The sequence below is a fragment of the Lissotriton vulgaris genome, chromosome 3_1 (genome assembly GCF_964263255.1).
Source record: "Lissotriton vulgaris chromosome 3_1, aLisVul1.2, whole genome shotgun sequence".
NCBI lineage: Eukaryota > Metazoa > Chordata > Amphibia > Caudata > Salamandridae > Lissotriton > Lissotriton vulgaris.
Window position 1 is genome coordinate 1,135,006,538 of NC_141689.1, and position 19,199 is coordinate 1,135,025,736.

General features: G+C 50.1%; 1 protein-coding gene across 1 annotated transcript in view; it reads right to left on the minus strand.

The window, feature by feature from the left end:
• The window catches only part of RRH (retinal pigment epithelium-derived rhodopsin homolog), a 182,596-nt gene that overhangs the window by 99,944 nt on the left and 63,453 nt on the right, over positions 1–19,199 (minus strand). The window lies entirely within an intron of this gene.

The following is a 19,199-nucleotide window of genomic DNA, read 5'->3' on the forward strand; positions in this document are numbered from 1 at the left end:
GTGAATGTAGTTAGGTGCTGCATAAAGTGCCTAATTTAGAATATTTTCACTATCTTGTCCAGCATTACTTTTTTACAATTTTCGTGACGAGGATGGGACACAGGAAGGCAGTTGATTGAAACTAAAACTACACAGTGCAAGTCATCAAGATCCCCGAAAAAGTATCCTGTTACAAAGGAACATCAGTTCTGTTGGATAATGGAGAGATATTAAATGTTTTAAAAGTTTCTCTGTATCAAAGAGACATGTGTCAGAAAAGAGAGAAAGAATACCCCCATTCATGGGAGCAAAACTAAACAGGTAATGTTTATGAGGAAGGAAACAGGCAGGGTTTAAGCGCCGGCACTTAATTGTCAACACCGGCGCTTATGATGGTCTGCCAAATTGTGGCAACTGTGTATTTAATTTACAGACGAGCACAACAAAAGTTGTTTGACAATTCAATATAACCTAAAACTGACATATCTGCCTCCAAGCCAATCTTATACCCTTGGGAGGCTGGAATAGCCTGAATTGCCACACTTTCAGGAGTGTAATAGTTAGTAAGTGTGTAGGTACTGTCATTTTTATACTCACACCCAGAAGGGACAAGAGATTACGCCTTCTCTCGCTCTCCGGAGAGGTCTATATTACTCACACAACGAGAAGGGCACGAACATTAGACTAAATCAGACTAAGCATAGAGAGGGGAAAGAAACAGAAAAGAGGGAAAAGCAGAAGACTGACCAACTATGTTCCTGGCCATAACAACCAAACTGGTAAACACAAAAGGGAATAACTTTGGGAAAACCCTACGGTTTTTTTTAATTGCCCTCATCCTCTAGTCTAGATAGTGGCATGCTTCGTCATAGGGCCACCAGCACACCGTGGCACAAACCAACGCTCCGGGTGGAGCGATAATATTTTCAAAAAGGATTATAAATATTTCAAATTAGGGATCCCAAGTGCAAAAAAAATGAAAACTGTGTAAGAGGGTACTTGCCTATTTTTTATTATAGGCCCCACTTGGCAGGATTAAAAACTCATAGTGAACGGGCATATATGAGAATCAATGACTCCATTACCCTGTCTGCTGTACCAACATGTTTCAGCCTATGTTTAGCCCAACAGGGTCAAAGGCCTTCCTCAGGATACAGATCCCTTGTAGTTTGTAACACTCCCTCCTAGTCAATCCCTATAAATTAGGGAGGGTGTATGTAGCCATACTAGCCCTTAGTAGACACACTTCAAATGTCGTACCCGAGTTTCATTGATCGTAGTCTAAACCCGGGGATAGAGTGGGAACATCGCCCTGCAGTCACACTTTTGTCAAGGTGCAATGTGGCCGTATGTGCCACTCTGCTCCCTCCACTGCTGCTTTTCCCTCTTTTCTGTTTTTTTCGCCTATGTTTAGTCTGATTTAGTCTTATGTTTGTGTCTTTCTCGTGGTGTGTGTAATATTGGTACAGTCATTGGCAGCACTGATGGGCAATGGGTGGTGCAAGCTGCAGTGGCCTCCTGATAAGGGCCCCGGTACTTATTTCTTCACAAATTAAGTACTGGAAACACGTAACATTTGCGTGGAAGGAAACAGAGCACATTTTCAAGAGAAGACTAAGCAAGAAACCTGAAAATGGAGGACAAGGTCCAGGGTGGATATTCAGTGATAGAGACCTATGCTGGTGCGTAAGCCACCTGAAATGTGGAATGACTATCTTTGTCATTGATTGTTATACATAACATTTATCTTTATGTCTATTTTTCTTATTTTACTGTGTGTGGTTATGATGTGGAATGTGTAGAGATGTCTTCTAAAATCTTGATGATCTTGTACTCTTACTAGGCAACGCACGCGCACTCTCTCTCTATGTGACCATTCTATCCACATGATTAGAGTGGTCACAGGGACTGTTACTAAAAATACTCTTCTGAGGAGGTATTGAGCCCACATCTCTTAATGTTATATATTTCCATGCTCTTTGTTTCTTGTCCAGCATTGATTCACTACAGACATTCGAGAATGGTATTCAAGTTTTGGGGCGAGAAGACTGCTCGTGAAGTTGCAAGTCACTGACAGGCGTGCTGACGAGGTTGACGAGGTGGGGCGTGGCTAGCCGCGGTGAGCCGAGCAGGCTGAGCGAGCAGGGGAGCAAGCGGAGTCGCCTCCTAGATTCCGGGCTCAAAATTGGAACTGCCGCGGTCTCGGCGGCCGCTGGCCCGAGGACGGAGCGGTATAAAACGGTGGCAGAAGCAACCAACCAACCAAGTAAGTTGAGGGGAGGTGAGCAGCGGTGCAGCACAGCCATGGGTAGGCAGAGCCAAGCCCCGGCTTAGCTCGGTTTGACTGCACTCCCCCCCGGTTTGCATGGTGTTCGCTTGGTTTGCTTGGTCTTCAAGCCCCATACCGCTCGAATCTGTCCTTTGGGGGCCTCTGCTACCGTCGCCGCAGAGGGTCGTAGTGGGCATCGCCCCAAGCCCCGGTTGACGCAAAGGGCTCCTGGTCCAGCTTCAGCGCTGCCTAGCTCTGCTCTGCGTGTTCGCCCCCGCGGCAGTCAACTCCCCGCGGTCGCCTAGGGTGCTCTCGGTGTCTCCTACAGCTCCTCAGCTTTGGCATCACCCCCCCTGCACTCCTTTCCCCCTCCCCATCATCTCCCTTTGCCTGCGGACTCCTGGTCGGCGCCCCCACCTATCAGAGACCGGGCCGTGAGGGGTCACGCACTCATCCCCTCCACGTGGCTGAGCTTTCACACCGGTGGGGGGGACGTGCCTCTACACCAAGCACGGTCGATCAGTCTCTGGTGTGGTTGGTCCCGGTGACGGGTGGCTACAGGCAGGGGGCCGGGAGGGAAAAGTAAGGAGGGGGTTGCCTAACGCACGCCACAATAACGCTACAATAATACAATAACAGCAACAGCAACAGTGATAGCGCACGACACGTGACATTCGGAGATCTGACATCCCCGACACGACACAAATCATTCAAGCTAAGACCAGAAAATTCGCCAAGGTGTCACTAGGGGATATTAGGGGTCCCTATACCCCAACGTCCCTCAAGTGCGCACAACCGAGTCAAGAGTCAGCAGAAACCCCCAAGTGCAGCCCCACTGCATTTGACCCCCCACCAGTGGCCCTCTGCTATCCGACCATTCAATAGAAGCAATGAGATTGGGGAGAGTAAAAAAAACTACTACCGCAACAAAAAGGAAGAAGTCAAAACTGGCGGGAACTCATGACGACCCCCCCCCGGACCATTCACATGAGCCCTCGGACCCCCCCGGATCCTCCAAAGCCTTCAAACTCACCCTCATGCGGAAAGCAACACCCTAGTAACACCTGCAAGTTATTTTCCCACTCACTAACTTCAAATGGACTAAAACTGCAGTCCATATCGGACTACTTTAAAAAAGCCCCGGTCATGTTAAAGCCCACCTCTCTTCTTCAACCCATGGAGGCCAGCAGTCCCTGTACCACAGGACAACCGGCAAAGCCAAGCACGCAAATACCGCAAATGCTGTTTACAACAACAACCAAAACGCCTGCTTCGGCCACGGTAGTCTTCATCTTCGGGTCTGCAGCTAATGACCAGACAACATCCCGGGAGGGCTGCGGGAGGATGACTGAAGATCCACCACCAATTGACCAACCCTTATCGAGTCAGTCTCATCGACCATACGTCCCCAACAAACAAGAGACAGGCTGTTCCCAACCGTCCTTAGTGATTCCAACCCACGACTAACACCCCTTAGCATTGCAGGCAGCGACCCCACCATTACCGTCACCTCAACACGCCGATGCACCAAAGGTGGTAACTCCAGTATCTCATCGTCAATTAATCTTCCCACAAATTCACGCTCCAAGCCACCAGATCTCCAACAACGACACAATTAACTCCTCCTCATCACACACCCTCAGTCCTCCAAAGGGAAGCCCGGTTCTGACCAGCTACCAGCAATGCATACTTTCACCACTAACAGCAATAATAACCCCATCAAAATCACCCAAAAAACCCGATTTGAATGATCAACTCCTAGCGGACCTATCCTTCTTTTTTAAAAACCAGCAAAACACTCCAAACCTTACAACGCAAGCGACCCAGCATCAAGAAGCCCCCATAACATCGAGCATTTGGCCTCAATTACTTCAAACATTCCAACTGACAGTTACAGCCCTAAATTACCACTCTGACAAACTAGACATGCAGGTCGACCTACTGAACACTCTAGCAGTATTCACAGCAGGTATCGACACTAAACTGGACAAACTGAACTCCTTAATTATAGGTGCACAGTCATCCTCAAAATTAGTACAGTTTGTTGTTGCTCACCCATTATCGACTCACTCTCTTCACTACCAGATTTTCTACCCACTGTAATAAATGAGGTTAAGCTGCTGAAGGATGCCGGCCCACCTAAAACCCTCTATAAAGAACCGCAAACCCCCACAAACCTGTGCTCAGATTTAGACATTCCTTCGACACCTATTGCAACTGCGACTCAGGCAAGTGGGGAACAAGATCCCCAAACAGTCCAGAGCAATAATCAAGTAAAACTCCCTCAATTGCGACTCCCCCCAAGGACACCAGCGTCGAACGCAGTATCGGCCGCACATGGGCAAATACATCACACCAGCCCTATCGCAGCAGGGCTGCTTGTTAGCCCAGCCGCTCCTGTATTTACCAACTCCGAACAGCTGCTTGCTCCCGCGCCACCCCGCACCAAAAGAGAGCACAAACATCAGCAAAAACAAAGAAACAAACTAAAAGTAAACCAATCATCCGTACCCCCGAAATTATTTCCCGTTTTTCTAATGGCATCCAAAAGGGAAGTCACAGATGTCCCATCGCCACTTCCAACCCCTAACAATGTTAGCCTCAGTCACCCAAAAGGGGCCCCACTCTCAAGTTTTTTTCAAAATCCCTCTAATTGTGGTTATGATTCAAACATGACATCTGCACAAACTGTGGCATCCGCCCAAATAGTGGGATCAGAGCCACATCTGCTATAGAAAAACCAAGGCCCACACTCAACGAACCCTCCTCTATGAGCACAACAGGCATGGCACCACAACCCCATCCAGCCCCTCAACTCCTCCCGTCTGGGCAGGAAAAGTTCAACTTTGAAATAATCCCTTCAAAAACAATTCTCAATCATAAGCCAACCCATTTATTAAATAGTCAGACCTTGAGGCTAGGGTCGTGTTTTCATCACCTCCTATCCCAATGAGGACAAGATACAGCCCCCTCAGCCGATAAAGCCACCCATTCAAATCAAAGCCCAAGCCTAAAGGGGATTAAAAACGAATCAAAACACACCTCTATTTCATTAGTCCCCGAATATAAATCAAAGGGGAGGCATCCCGGGTTTTGCAGCACTATCATCGGACGACATTAACTCAATTGAATTCCTCCCCCCAAGAGGTACACAACCATCCGAGGCAACCCTGGTGTCACTCAGATCATCCTCCTGGGCAGGAGTGTTTTTGGACCATAAGGTTACCTTCCGGGACTGGGGCATCAGAATCTACCCCTATTCCACTCCAGGCTACCCCACAGTGTTACTAACTCAGCCAGGCACCGGAACAAAAGTTGACAGCCTCTCAGCCGGACCTAAAACCAGGCCCTATTCAATTCTAAAAAATGCGTTAGGAACCACAGAACCACAGTTAATCTTCCCAACTGGGGAACTTGGCCCCAACAATATTCAAGGATGGGGATGGCTTCCGGCTGCCCTGTCCAGCGGAAAAACAGACTGACCACAGGAAGCCCTCCAAGCGGTTAAAAACCAAAAAACATTGGCAAAACCAAGCTCCCTAAAATCCCGACCAGCAACTGCCATAAGCATCCAGGCAGACTCCACCTTCACATTGTGTTCATGGAACATCAGCGGCCTTCAGCAGAAGCTAAACAACCTAGAGACACACTCCTTCATATACCGACACGCACTAATAGCCCTGCAAGAAACGTGGGCCACACAAAGCTGTCCAATCACCGGTTTTATTGAACTATGGAAACCAGGAATTAGAAACTGCCGCTACGGCCACCCAAAAGGGGGACTGTCAGTTTATGTCGCAAACAACCTAAAAGGTCCGATTGTGCCACTAAGCTTTGAGGAAGATTGGTTACTTGGCGTTAAAATCAACTCATGGTATAAGCAACGTTCGCTCCTATTTCTCAATGTTTATATCAACCCAAGCACACGCACAAAAAAGGGCCATCTGGCACGTCTATCAACAATCATGAGCGATCTTGCCAGGGACTACCCCGACTCGGACTGCATTGTTTCAGGGGATTTGAACACCAACCTGTTCCAGGGCAACCCTGCAGAATTTGATGAGCTTCCTCCATGTATTCAACCGGAGGTACCATCACAAACCAAGCCCCTAAACCAAGTTCACTGTGCCTTGGGAGAACTCTGCGTGCTCCAATTTTACAGCGCCGGATATTTGGTAGTGAACGGAAGATCACTGGAAGACACCCCTCCAAAATGGACCTGGACAAATTGGCATAAGCATTCCTACCTGGATTATACCATTTGCAACTCAGCCTTGCTCCAGCATCTGGCCAGCTTTAGCATCCAAGTGCGACTAGAAAGCGACCACCGCCCACAGGTTATCACCCTTAACATAAAGCCAGAGTACCATGCATCTGCTCCAACCACCTGCACAGGAATTCACATTGAAACCCTGAAGCGCTTAAGATGGAGTGAAGATATAAGCCCCAACATCTTGAAGGCAAGCAAAGCTCTCATTAAAGGCGGAATAGACCAGATGGCCTCCCCGATCGTTGCATGGACAATGCTTTGCTCACAACTGGTCACACTTTTTCCCGCTAAACAGCACCAGCACAAAGCCACTTCTATCTGGCAGTTTTCACTTTCAACTCACTCAAGGGCATTGAAGAAAACCAGGAACAATGCCTTGCGGGCGCTTAAAAAATCCCCAGGAAACAACGAGCTCAGGCACCTGTATAAATCAGCGCAAAAATCATTCAGAATGGTCACACAAAAAGACAAACGAGCACATCAAAATCAATTCTGGGCCAAATTAATATGGGAAAGCAAAAAACGCAATACAAGGAAATTTTGGGCCTTAATCAACTGCTCTAATATGGGGCCATCAAACCATGGGTCAGCAAATATACAAGAATCAGACTGGGTCTCTTTTCTGTCCGTCCACTTTAGGTCCCCGGAGAGCACAGAGCCACAGGAATCCACGCCCACCTAGAGGCAGAAGTCTCCCCAAATAACAGCATGTGCAAGAACACAAATGGCGTGGTCTCAAGCAACAAAGATATCCAGATCACTCAAGAAATGGTTGCCAAGGCTGTGTCAAAAGAAAGATCAGACGGGGCCCCGGACCCAAATGGCTTACCTCAGAGTCTGTTCAAATTAAACACAGCTCTTTGGTCGGGGCACATAACCAACCTTTTCATCTTCGCACTAAGAACTTCAACTGTTCCGGACTCCTGGCGTGGTGCAATTATTCACCCAATCCATGAATCAGGCTCCCTTGCCACTCCGAGCAATTACAGATTAATTGCTCTCCTAGACATCGAGGCCAAGCATCATGTGGGAATTCTTTTGAAGGAACTGAGGGCATGGGCCGAGCTGCATGAACGGATTCCAATGAACCAAACCGGCTTTACTGCCAACTCTGGGACTATGACCAATTTGTTTACACTGTCTATAATTATCGACAAAACCCTCTCATCTTCCAGGACTGTGTACTGTTGTTTTGTTGACTTTAAAGCTGCGTTTGACCGGGTCCCAAGGGCAGCACTATGGGAAAAACTAAAAAAATGGGGGATCCCGGAAAAACTTCTGGAGGCGATAATCCAACTGTACTCACACACATGGGTCCAGGTGAAGTTGGGGTCTGGCACGCATTTCTCGCGGAAAATCATGACAACTAGAGGTGTCAAACAGGGATGCGTTCTAGCCCCCCTTCTTTTTAACCTGTTCAAAGCAGACCTGTCGGTAGTACTTGACGAAACAAATAGTCACCCCCCTAAGGTTGGAGGCCTAGCAATAAGCAACCTTCTTTACACATACGATCTGGTCCTTTTTAGCCTTACCCGGGTTGGGCTTCAAAGGCTTCTGGATAAGCTATATAGCTATACAATTAAGAATCAACTTGAGGTAAATTTAAAGAAAACACAAGTAGTGGCATTTGGAAGGAAACGCAATGGTGGTGGTGAATGGTCATATAATAACAAAAGTCTAACAACAGGACGTACATATAAATACCTAGGGGTCCATTTTGACTCAAGGGGTAATTTCTCCAAACAACGCGAAGAGATCGCAGTAAAAGCTACGATCTTACAGGTTACCCTATCTAAGCTCGCAAAAGAGCTGTCTGGTCCAACACTATCATTCCTATTGGAAATTCTGAGAGCAAAGATTGGGCCTACCTTAGCTTACGGCATTGAGATATTTAGGGGTAAACTAAACATAACCTTAAACCAGCTTGTGACAAAATCTATAAAAAAAGTCCTCCATCTGCCCAAATCCGCCTCCGCTGCCCAGACCAGGCTAGAACTGGGCCTATTAAATAAGGAGGCCTCTAACATCGGCACATACCTAAATTTCTGTCACAAACTCAGGAATGCAAACATAGGCTCCCTAGAGGCTTTAGTCTGGTCAGAGATCAGTCAGAAAAACCCAGGGGGGTTCGTATGGCCGCCTTTTCACAGATTCTATCCGCGAAATGTTGGCGGGCGACCTATGGGCCCTCAACCCAAGCATGACTGCTTTTAAAACCTGTATTAAAAAAAGCATAAGAATGAGTTCTCTCATTATTGATAAAGCCCACCTCTGCAAACGCAGTCATGCATGGTCAGTCATGAACTCCTATGGGCGGTTATCCCCTGCTACCTACCTCTCCTGTACTTATTCACTGCACTTAAAACGCAGTTTTCTGGCCATCAGAATGGGGGTCTGGCGATTCCTAAAAGATCTGCCCCATGGCGGCACACCACAGAAGATTTAACATGCAGAGGTTGCGGCAAGACAGCCGAAACACTGGAGCACGTGGTTTGCTATGTCCCGCCCTCATGCCCCAACGTAGACGTAATCTCAAAGCAGAATGGAAAAGGCTGGGGGTTCGGACCTGCAGACAGGCAATAATTACATCCTTGAACCCTGAAAATACAGCACTAAACATTGCCTTTACAACACTGGCGTAGCTAGGGGGGCGGGGGGCGGTCCGCCCCAGGCGGCACCATTTTTGAGGCGGCCGCGGCAGCCTTTATAATTTATTTATTTGGGATTGGTACGAAAGAACAGTGTCCCCACTCCCCAAATAAATTATAAAGCCGGCCGCGCTCCAGCCTGCACTCCGACCTTCTGCTTTTCGTTAAACTGCAGGCTGCACCTACGGGCGGCAGGCACCAGACTTAACTTGCGGCCAGCAGCAGCACAGTTAGTAATCAGTTAAATCTGTGCGCTTGCCCGAGGCCACGCAGTGGCCATCAGGAGGGCGGGCTCTTAGTCACGGTGGGCTGCCCCCGCCCACCTTGTGACCAGCCACTCATCCCCTGGGCAGGCTTAGCCCAGTAGCAGGGAGGCGGGTCACTGTCGCACGTCCGGGGCGGCTGGGAGGTGCCTCAGAGGGTTTATTATCCCCTTGCACCTTCGTGGAGGCCTCTTTGCCGCTCCGGACGTCGCGATTCCGCTTCGGGACACTCTTTTGCTTCTTGTTGCCGTTGGATCACCCTTGTGACGCGTCGTACCGGGTCTGGCGTCGGTTTTGTTCCGGTGAGTGTGGGCATTGTAGCCATAGGTTTCCTCTCCCCTCTCCTGCCTCTGGCTCCGTGTGGGAGTCGGGTCGTTTGGGTTTGGTTAGGCAGGAGTTGGGGTCGGCGTGGTCCGCGAAACCTCCACATTGAGGGGGTGGTGCTGTGCGGCAGAGGAATGAGTGGCATCGAGCTTGGGGGACTGGGTCACGTTTGTGTAGCGCGGGCACTGCTGTCTGTAAGGAGTGTGGCGGCGGAGTGTGTCCCCTCCCCCCCCCTCCCCCGTGGCCATTTTGAGGAGGCCCGTCGGAGCTCAGGGGCAGTTGCGCGAAGCTGTTGTACCGCCAGGGCTGGGTCATTGTATTCTCGAGCGGGTTGGTGAATTAACTTTGCATGCCTATTGTTCCGGTTCGTGTACCACTATTTGAATGGTGGGGGTCGGGGCTGCCGTGTCCAAGGCCTGCCTGTGGCCGCTTCGTTTCCCTTACAGTCCAGACCGGAGTTAGGCTAAATAATACTTATGGTGTTGACGTGCGCATACATTGCGCCTAGGAAGTTACTCTAGGTTTGGTTTCCGCTCTTTCTTCTAGAACGGGTACATAGCTGCCGTAGGTCTACCAGCCGATTTCGCAATCACTAGGATGTGTCGCGTTGTCTCGTGCCGCGCAATGCTTGCAGTCACTTGGGTGCGCCTACGCCATCTGTTAGGATGCCTCCTCGGGTATCTGCCATGCGTGGGACCCCGCAAGGCGATTAATTTATCTTTTAATCTCATTAATTGATCAGAGTAGAGCGTTCAGCCGGTGGAGCTTTCCTCAACAGAAAACTGCCTGGGGCCTGTTTCAGGATATGTAGTGTGCGCTGTGAGCGGATCGTTTTCAGTTTTGTGTACTCTGATTAACCAGCACGAGGGACCAAATAGATATTTGATCAAACGGAAATTTCATTTATTATGTTGAGGCCTGGCCGTGTCTGCCGCTGCATAGCGCTTTGCTTTTATTTAAGTTGTTACTTCTCCCTGGTAAGGATTTAGAAGGGTGAGGTGACCATTCAGTCGTTTTTGAATTTACGACTGTAGGAGAGTAGGGTCTGCAATCCTATGATCACCCAGATTTTTTGCTTTTGTTTCACTGGTTTACGACTTTCTCGGGCTGTGGGCCTGCCAATCAGACCCACAGCCTAGCTGTTCTCTCGCTAAATTGATGCGTGTACCTTAGGTGCATTACCCAATTGGGACTGGGCCACCTTGTCAGACCCTGTAACTCAGGGCATCGGTGTACCCAGGGCCTACCAGGGGCTGAAGCATGTATTATGCCACCCCTGGATGGCCATCTAAATCTGACACAACTGGCTGCGCGACAGCTGGGGCAACGTGGCGTACTCGCCCGTTGCTGTAGGTATAGTATCCCTATATCTAACCCTAAAATGGACACCCGAGTTCCTATCAGTCACTCCTATGGCAGGCCTTGACAATCCTGAAGGCAGAGTGCGTGGAATCGTGTGAATTGGGCTCTGGCACGAGCCGAGCCCGGTTGCAGCTTGCGGAACCAAGACCCAATGGCTGTTCCATGATAACGCGTACCAGATTGGTAACTTCGGTATCGCGTTATCAAGACATGTCGAGTAAGGTGTCATACGAATCGGGATGCTGACCCCTCACCAATGCTGGCGACGAGGTTAGCATTCCGCCCTTCTAGAGGGACACGACATGTACGTAACTGTGAACCCCGGTTAAAGTTAACTGAAGCCTCAGCTCCACAAAATGGATGCTGCCACCACAGACACGAGTCTGACCTCCTGCTGCTGGGAGTCCTTCCAGCGAGGAGAGCTTGGACAAAGGGTTTCCTGTCCGGGGCGGTGTTCGCACCATCCCAGACAGGGTTTTGTGTATCCTGGGTAGGCAGGGCTTTACAAGAAGGTGACTGCGGAGTGGCACCCCGGTGCTCACTACGCATCTGCCGGCCAGAACCAGTTCCAGGGGCGCCAGCCCTTGACCTGGGGAAAGTCCGGCAGGGGAGAGGGGTGTAACTACCCCCCTTCCTGGTCCCACCCCTAGGGCAGGACCTAGTCATGTACCCACCCCTTTCTTTAGGATAAAGGCAGGAGCGGGACCCTTCCAAATTAGATCATCTTTGAATCAAGAACTACTTTCTACGAAAGGACATTCAAGACTCTTCTCAAGATTTCTCCCTTGTGACTAAGGAGTAGTCACCCTGCATCCGCAGGCACCATCTAAGAACTCTGCGGTTTGCTGCAAGTCCTTCCTCAGGAATCCGACTGCCCAGCTCGACGAGAACCGGCTTCCCTGGCACCTCTGACCTCTACCCACATCGTCAGCTCAGCTGAGATTTGTGGGTGCGACGAGACCTCGAGGGACCGGCCATCATCAAAACCTGCACGCTTTCTTAACCAGCACAACCACCGAAGGAATCCTCTGGTGAGTGCTCTGGGGTCCGAGAAGCCCCGACCCTGAGCAGCTCCAGCACCGAAGTGCAGTCTCCCAGCATCTCCACGATCTGCGTGGGGCCCTTCTGCTTTGCTGTTCAGCACGTTGTCCGATCACTAGCCGTTGGCTTGTGACCCTTTGACGACGAACGACAACCAACGTTGCTGGTCTGGTTGCTCCAGACTGGCCTTTGCTCCCTTCTGCGAGAGGAGCACCCCGGACCCTCCTGGTCCACTCAAGACGCCATTTTAGGCCAACCACGTGGCCCTGAAATCTGCCAAGGCTTGTTGCCCCAATCCTGGGCCCAGCGACGCCGACAGCATCAACCTTCGTGGGACAGCTCGCACCTCCCTCCTGGTCGCCGACAACGCCTCCTGGTCCGTGAGACTGCTGAGCCTCGCGTCTCCCACTCACCTAGCCGAGGTGACGATCATCCGGTGCCCTCCTGGTACCCTCTAACTACTGGCTAGTAGTACGAACTTGGTCCCCTCTGCTTTCAGGTGCCATCTCTCTCTGATCCAGGCTTGGATCTCTACGAACTATTCTCCACTGGTCGCCGGCCAGCAACTCCTTCCTTCCGGCTCCTGGCTCGTCAGCGAAGACCCCCAACGCCTGTAAGACTTGTGCAGCCGCAGCCCTTGTGGCTAGGTAACTCCGGCATTTCGGTGCCCGCATAGCCTCCTTACTTAAGGGTCCCGAGTCCCTCGCTTCCGACTTGCCTTATCGGGTCCGCCCGAGACCACTAAACTTTCCGTGCCCTCGGGCACTCGTATTAATTGTGCACTTGAAGTATTTTCTTAAGAGTTTCGTTGTGTGCTTAGTACCCTGTCCTCATAAAGAGTACAGGGCTGTTGTGATTCTAATAAATACACTGTTTATTTTCATAACACTTGTGTGGTGTCCCTTCACTTGGTGTTCAAAGGGTATGTGATGGTATAACAGCTGGCTTAACACGCCCTCTAGAGTTTAGCCCGAAGACTGCTCGTATCCACGCTACTAGGATAGCTGGTCTAAGGTTGACTTACAACCAATCACCATAAGGGTCGTTTGGACCGATGCATAGTGGTCGCTAGAATAGTGAACACTGCATATCGGGCCAACTTCTCACATTGGTGAGCAGCGGTTGGGATTTGAGCATGCTGTTGTTTTACCACGCGTATCCTAAGAATATCTTGTGAAAGATCGCATAAGTACTTCAGGTACATATAACTTAGCTTAGAATACTCTGAGTTCTACTGAACCAGCTGTTGTAGCTCCTCAAGGCTTAGCACACCTTGGCTGCAACTCTTAGCAAGGGATCAGTAGGTAAACATATAGTGTAGGTAGGTGCATCACTTACACCACACTAGAAGCAGCATGTCAGACAAAGGAGGAAACTCTGAGTCTCCCCTTGTGTCAGTCGACCTTCCACAGGTCACTTCCAGATATGCTGCACTTAGCTTCCAAGAGATGCGACAAATCTGTACATCTCGGAAGCTAAAACAGGGTCCAAACCCTACCATTCCATTTCTGATTGGTCTCTTGGAGACTTATGATGCTAGGAGGGCCGGTAACACCGACCCTTCTCATCCAGAAGGGAATATGCCCCCCCTCGAGGGAACCCGAAGTGACCCTGACCTTATCCATCTCTCCGCAGAAGGTGAAGAGGAGGATGAGGAGCCAGAGACATCTGGGGACGAGGCAGACAAAGGTCCAGTAATAGTTAGCCAGCTAACTAGGGACAACTTAAGCCGGCACGAGAATGGTACTAGGAGACCCCTGGGGCCCCTCTCGGGCCAGCTTAACATTGGGAATGGACGAGTTAGGTCTCTGTCGAGAGGCTCTAATAGATCCGTTCGAACCAATGGCTCTCGAGGCTCTTCTCGAAGAGGGATGACATCCCCTCAGAGGAGAGTGTACGAAGCGAAGGAGCGGGAAGTCAATCTGCGGATCGAAAGGGAAGAACTTGCCCTAGCCAAAGAAAGACTCGCCTTTGCTAGAGAGCAAGAATTGAGTGGGACAAACCCCACTGGTGGCAGCATTCCCCCACGGGAAAACAGGAGTTTAGACACTAGACACCTGAGTAAGATAGTGCCCCCCTTTAAGCAAGGGGATGACATCCACAAATGGATTACTGCTTTGGAGCGGGCCTGTACTGTACAGTGCGTCCCCCAGAGTCAGTGGGCAGCTATCTTGTGGCTCTCCTTTGAAGGTAAAGGTAGAGATAAGCTCCTCACTACTAGAGCTGAGGACGCTAACGATTACCAGGTCCTAAAAAACACACTGATTGATGGGTTCGGCCTAACCACTGAGCAGTACAGGTTGCTGTTCAGGGATACCCAGAAAACTCAGTCTCAGGACTGGTCTGATTTTGTCGATTGTGCCACTAAGGCTTTGGAGGGCTGGTTGCTGGGCAGTAAGGTTACTGATTACACAGGATTGTATAATTTGATCATGCGAGAACAGATTTTAAACAATTGTCAGAACCAGTTGTTGCATCAGCACCTTGTCGACTCGGATCTGACCTCTCCCCAAGAATTGGGAAAGAAGGCAGACAGATGGGTCAGAACAAGGGTTAAGCAAAACCAGGGCCAGAACCAGGGCGGTCAGAAGAAAGCAGACCAGAAGGGTAAAGATTCGAAAGGGGAACAAAATGACCAGAAGTCTTCGACAGGTCCCCAACAACCCAAAGAGGGGGGGGGTCAGGCTTCCCAGAAAAAGAAGAATCAAGAAGGCCAATCGAAAAGGTGGTGCCAATACTGTAAAAGTAAAACTCACTGGTTTAGTGACTGCACCAAGAAAGGAGGGCAGACTCCTGCTACTGCAGCCCCTAAGGCACCTGTGCCCCCTAGTACAGCCAGCAGTAGTAGTGCGCCTCCCAAGGGACTAGTAGGGTTAACCTTGGGTTCTGAGGGGTGTGACAACTTAGTTGGCACACTCACTCAGGCTGTCCTTGTCTGTACAGGGGACGTGGATATATCCCCTGATGTCAGTCCCAATACTTTGGGCAAATACCGACAGACGCCTTTGATCAATGGAAGAATGGCTCAGGCCTATAGGGACACTTGTGCCAGCGTCACCATGGTGACGCCTAACTTTGTGGACCCTGGACAGATCATGCCAGGTACAGATTTCCTGGTGACCAATGCCAGCAACGTCACTACCAGTCATAGTATGCCGATTGTTGCTTTCTCCTGGGGAGGGGTAAATGGCCAGAAAAAGGTTGTTGTTAGTTCAGACCTCCCAGTGGATTGTTTGTTGGGCAATGATTTGGAGTCATCGCAATGGTCAGAAGTGGAGCACCGGACTCACATGGAAATGTTAGGCTTGCCAGCGCATGTGCTTGCTGTGACTAGGTCACAGGTCAGACGATGCCCCACTGAACCGGTGCTGGATCCTGGAACAACGGACCAGACACCTCCCAAGAAGAAGAGCAGTCGGGTTAAGGCATCGCCTTCCCCCTTGCCCCAGGTCGAGGATCAAGTCTCAGAGGAGGCTGACCTCCAGGAATTGCGGGAAACTGAACCTAAAGAACTCGAACTTGATCAAGTTGAGTTTCTGGGCTCAGGGGGACCCACACGAGAAGACCTGGGGAAGGACCAGTTAGACTGCCCTTCCCTTGAACCCCTCAGAACACAGGCTGCTGCTGAGGCTGCTGGGAACGCCACAGGTACCCACAAGGTATACTGGGAGGATGGACTCCAGTACACTGAGGCAAGAGACCCCAAGCCTGGCATGACCAGGAGGCTGGTTATCCCCTTGTCTCAGCGTGGTTTCCTTCATACCTTGGCCCACGAGATTCCCTTAGCAGGACACTTAGGCCAGACGAAGACGTGGGACAGGCTTGTCTCGCACTTTCACTGGCCTCACATGAACGAAGATACCAAGGAGTTTTGTCGCTCCTGTGTCACTTGCCAAGCCAGTGGTAAGTCAGGTGGCACGACAAAGGCCCCCCTTATACCAATGCCTGTGGTGGGGGTGCCATTTGAACGTGTGGGGATTGACATTGTCGGTCCAATGGAACCCCAAACAGCATCAGGGCACAAGTTTATACTGGTGGTAGTGGATCATGCCACCAGGTATCCTGAAGCTATTCCCGTTAGGACCACGACAGCACCTGTTGTGGCAAGAGCCCTAGTTGGAGTGTTCTCCAGAGTGGGCTTCCCTAAGGAGGTTGTCTCTGACAGAGGTGCAAACTTCATGTCGAGCTACTTGACTGCTATGTGGAAGGAATGTGGTGTCAACTACAAGTTCACCACACCCTATCATCCACAATGCAATGGGCTTGTTGAGCGGTTCAACAGGACCCTAAAAGGGATGATTCATGGACTACCTGAAAAGCTCCGGCGTAGATGGGACGTCCTGATTCCCTGCCTTTTATTCGCTTATAGAGAAGTCCCACAGAAGGGGGTTGGCTACAGCCCTTTTGAACTTTTGTACGGGCATCCTGTAAGAGGACCCCTGTGTTTGGTGAAGGAAGGATGGGAGAGACCTCTCAAAAAGCCTGCAACCAGCATAGTGGACTATGTGCTTGGTCTCCGCTCGCTGATGGCTGAGTACATGGAAAAGGCATCTGAAAACCTTAAGGCCAGCCAAGAACTCCAAAAAGCTTGGCATGACCAAAAGGCTGTCCTGACTGTTTACCAGCCTGGACAGAAGGTGTGGGTGTTGGAGCCAGTGGCCCCAGCAGCACTCAAGGACAAATGGTCCGGGCCCTACACCATCCTGGAGAAAAAGGGAGAGGTCACCTACCTGGTGGACCTTGAAACTCCCAGGAGCCCCCACAGGGTGCTCCATGTCAACAGGCTCAAGGCATATTTATTTATTGAACTTATATTGCACACAGCTACCCGCAATGGGTTTCCCGGCGCCAGGGACAGACTGGAGAAGAAAAACAAGCAATTGCGGAAGAGAAGAGAGCAGAACCGACGGACTTTAGAACAGAAAAGTTTTCAATTTTTTTCGGAACACAAGAAGATTAGTTTCTGTTTTTAGCGCCAATGGAAGAGCATTCCACATCTTAGGTCCTAAATATGCGAATGAACGGCCTCCCATTTTTGCCAGTCGGATTCTAGGAATCACGAGTTTGCCGCAATTGGATGACCTAAGAGAGCGGCCAGGCTGATATGGCTGGGCAAGATTGTGAAGGTAAGTGGGGGCAGAACTCTGACAAATCTTAAATAAGAAACACAGAGTTTTAAAGACCACGCGATCAGAAATTTGTCGACATATGTCGACAGGAAGGACATGAGCTTGCTCATGGCCATAGATGAGGGACAGGAGGAAGAGAGTGACCCTCTCCCAGACCTGCTCACTCAGAATCCTGACGATGGATCGGTAGACGGTGTTGTCTTTTGTGGCAGCCTCTCCGAACATCAACAGGAGGATTGTAAACAGGTTCTTCAATCCTTCCGGCATATGTTCTCTCTAACACCCAGTCAGACCAATTGGTGTACCCATGAGGTTGACACTGGTGACAGCTTGCCCGTCAAGAGTAAAATCTACAGGCAGCCCGATCACGTTAGAGACTGCATCAAAAGTGAAGTGCAGAAAATGTTGGAGTTGGGAGTCATTGAGCCCTCGGATAGCCCTTGGGCTAGTCCCGTAGTTCTAGTGCCGAAGCCTCACACCCAGGGTGGTAAGAAAGAGATGAGGTTCTGCGTAGACTACAGGGGTCTCAATGCAGTCACTAAGACTGATGCCCACCCAATACCAAGGGCGGATGAGCTTATAGATAGATTGGCTTCTGCCAACTACTTAAGTACATTCGACCTGACAGCTGGGTATTGGCAAATCAGGTTAGCTGAGGACGCCAAGCCTAAGACAGCATTTTCTACCCCTGGTGGGCATTATCAGTTCGTGGTGATGCCCTTTGGTTTGAAAAATGCACCTGCCACCTTCCAACGGTTGGTGAATCACGTTCTCACTGGGCTGGACGACTTCTGTGCGGCGTATCTTGACGATATAGCTGTCTTTAGCTCCACCTGGGAGGATCACCTGGTCCACCTGCGGAAAGTGTTAGAGGCTCTGCAAGCAGCAGGTCTCACTATCAAGGCTACCAAGTGCCAGATAGGGCAGACACAGGTTGTATACTTGGGCCACCTCGTCGGTGGAGGCCAAGTTCAACCACTGGAGAGCAAGATACAGTCAATCAGGGACTGGGCTCCTCCAACCACCCAGACTCAGGTTCAAGCTTTCTTGGGCCTGACTGGTTACTACCGGAAGTTTGTCAGAAATTACGGATCGATTGTGACTCCGCTTAATGAACTGACAAGTAAGAAAATGCCAAAAAAGGTTCAGTGGACAGCGAGCTGTCAAAAAGCATTTGATGACCTAAAACAGGCCATGTGCACGGCACCTATCCTCAAGAGTCCAGACTACTCCAAACCATTCATTGTCCAAACAGATGCTTCTGAGTTGGGTGTGGGAGCTGTTCTATCTCAACTGAATTTTGATGGTAATGACCAGCCCATTGCTTTTATAAGCAGACGGCTGACCCCCAGAGAGAAAAATTGGCCAGCTATAGAGAGGGAGGCCTTCGCTGTGGTGTGGGCCCTGAAGAAACTGAGGCCATACTTGTTTGGCACTCATTTCAAGATTCAGACCGACCATAAGCCCCTCCTATGGCTAAATCAGATGAAGGGTGAAAACCCCAAACTGCTTAGGTGGTCCATTTCCCTACAGGGGATGGACTTCACAGTGGAGCATAGACCTGGCACTGATCATGGCAATGCAGATGGGCTCTCCAGGTATTTCCACTTAGAGCAAGAAGACTCACCTGGTCAAGGTTAGTTTATTGTCCCAACGTTTGGGGGGGGGGGGTCATGTAGGAGAGTAGGGTCTGCAATCCTATGATCACCCAGATTTTTTGCTTTTGTTTCACTGGTTTATGACTTTCTCGGGCTGTGGGCCTGCCAATTAGACCCACAGCCTAGCTGTTCTCTCGCTAAATTGATGCGTGTACCTTAGGTGCATTACCCAATTGGGACTGGGCCACCTTGTCAGACCCTGTAACTCAGGGCATCGGTGTACCCAGGGCCTACCAGGGGCTGAAGCATGTATTAT